The following is a 2,817-nucleotide window of genomic DNA, read 5'->3' on the forward strand; positions in this document are numbered from 1 at the left end:
TTAGATGCAAGCACAATTCCCAAAGTAGTTTGGAGACCAATCCGTGTACCTAAAAATGGAATATAGCCCCCAGTTTGGGTTAAAATTCAGCATTGCTATGCCACAAATTAAGATGTTATCACAGGTTAAATCAGTGATGATCTCCTTCCTCAGCACTAATTTAAAAGCCTGAAATCACCCCCCACCCCCTTGCACCCTAAATTTATATGGAAAATGGTGTATTCTGAACAGTACAGTAGATTTGGACTTAGTAAATCAAACTTGAAAGAAGGTATTTCTTATGCTAGTTATAGCATATTTAATAGGAAATACTTCTCTGGTTAGAGAAGTAAAGTTATCACATTAGTACTAATACAAACAGATTGCCTGAAAAGTCTATAAACGGTGTCTTTGTGGTTTTTCCCTGTCTATGCCCTCATCCTGCGAAGTGTTAATATAAATTACACCTCCTTAATTTGAACCCATCTATCTGGATTGATACCTGCCACCAGACCTTTTGATGATTATCAGTTTTGTGTCAGGGCATTTTCCAAATAAAGAACAAATAAGCCAAAACAAAATATTGAAAGGTACCTTTCTTTTTGGTGCTTATGCTGAAAAAAACATGGGCAACAATTAAATATTTCCTGAGAACTGTGCTGAGTACGTTGCCAACGTTTTTCTGAAATAAAAATGTAGACTCTAATGTTGCTTCCTTCTTAAAACATTTTCTTCCTTATATGGCTTTTCTATGACTGCAAAATAGGGCTCCAAGGATATAAAATATTCACGGTCTGCTTTATTTTTTTTCACATATGTACACTGGCAACTTAGTTGAAAGGCAATATGTATAAAATGTATAGTGGCAGGAGAAAGGTTCATTTTCTGATATTTTTCTTTTAGCTGTGTAACAATACAGTTAAAAACACTAATGGGATATATATGCTAACAACGGGTAGCATATGGATAATCTGATATAAGAATAAGTAAGTAGCTTCACTGAATTGGTCTGTGGATTTATATTGGTTTAACAAAAGGCGAAAGTTTCTTAAGTATTGCATGTGTATTTGAGGCATGTTTATTTGATACAGTGTGGTAAGTGTGCCTGTCTTGGAAACAGTTTTGGGCAGAATTACAGGGTTTCTTAGTAAATGGTGTCAGAAGGCCACATTTTGGGCCAGACTGCATGTTTCATAGGGAAAATTCTGGAACAGAGAACTTCACTTTGCCAGTGTGCTTCTCCACTGGATTTCCTACCTCCCAAGTATTTACAGGGTATAATTTTATGTGATCTATTGCATTTGTTTCATATTCAGCAGATTAGGATCAAGCCGATAAACAGAAACAAAAAAAAAAGCAAAACCAACCCAAAATGCCCAAAAGACCAAAGCCCCAAGAAATCAACACACAAATGTTCTTTCAACACTAGTTTTCAGGAGTTCTGTTACCCTTAGCAAAAAGCCACTGCACAGCAAAAGTTTCTCACTGTTTGCAATAATGCTGCTAATTATACTATTTATGGGAATTATGGGCACATAAACTGATTAAATGATTGGCATTTAACATGACACTTGTATTCTTTGCAGCTGTTTAGTGGTATATACACAGACAAAAAGATACAGACACAGATACATACTTAGGTATTATTGACAGCTGGAGAGGGGCTGTCCACAGCAAATTAATCCCACACCAGCTAAATGAATGCAATCTTTAAGTTTATATCAGTTTTTCTTCCTACTACATAAAAACAGACACTGAAGGATGTTTATTTGTCTATTGATTGTTTTTGTTGAGGCAAGACATGGAACACAAGAAGGTAATCCGGAGGAGTCAGCATGGGCTCACTAAAGAAAAAGTATGCTAGAACAACCTGATTGTCTTGTACAATGAAACAACAATCAGTATGGCTGAAGAGAGAGCAGTGGATATGATTTACCTTGACTTCAGCAATGCTTTGGATGCTGTCTCTCATAACATCCTCATAGGCAAACTCAGCAGGTGTGTTAAATGACTGAACAATGAGATGGATTGAGAACCAGCTGAACAGCAGATCCCAGACGGTTGTAATGAGTGGCACAGAATTTGTTTGGAGGCCTGTCTCTACTGATGTCCCCCAAGGGGCAGTACTGGGCCCAGTACTGTTTAACATGTTCAACCTTTGGACAAAGAGACAGATGCCTCCTCAGCAGGTCACTGATGAGACAAAGCTGGGAGCAGTGGCCAATATCCCAGAGTGCAGCCATTCAGAGGGACCTCAACAGGGTGAAGAGACAGGCAAAGAGTAACCTTCTGAAATTCAGTCAAGGCAAATGCAGGGGTCCTGCACTGTGGAGAAATAACCCCAGGGACCAGCACAGGCTTGGGCTGATCTGCTGGAAAGCAGCTCTGAGGAGGACCTGGGGGTCCTGGTGGACAACAAGCTGTCCATGAGCCAGCAGTGTGCCCTGGGGTCCAAGAAGGCCAATGGTTGTGGAGGGCTGTGAGCCCTTGGCACAGGAGCCCTCTGCTCTCCCTTGGAGAAGAGAGGCTGGAGGGCAAAACGATCTTCCCCAGAGATAAGCAACCTTCCTCTGGGTCACGGTGAGAAAGTGAACCACCCCCAGCATGCCTTGTTTCTATATGGTAATACCCAGTACCCAGTTGGCTAGCTGGTTTCTACCCCATCTCCTGCCTACCCCATATAACCTCTGCCCCCTGGCCCTGATGCAGGGAGCCTTGTCCCTTAGCCACCCCTTCACAAGGACTGCTGGACAATAAAGGCTACCTCTGTGGAAGTGCTATACAAGGCTCCTGTCTCTCTATCCCCGAGCTTGCCTTTGGTGATTTCACACAAAGACG

The sequence above is a fragment of the Corvus brachyrhynchos genome, unplaced genomic scaffold (genome assembly GCF_000691975.1).
Source record: "Corvus brachyrhynchos isolate BGI_N302 unplaced genomic scaffold, ASM69197v1 scaffold37, whole genome shotgun sequence".
NCBI classification, from domain to species: Eukaryota; Metazoa; Chordata; class Aves; order Passeriformes; family Corvidae; genus Corvus; species Corvus brachyrhynchos.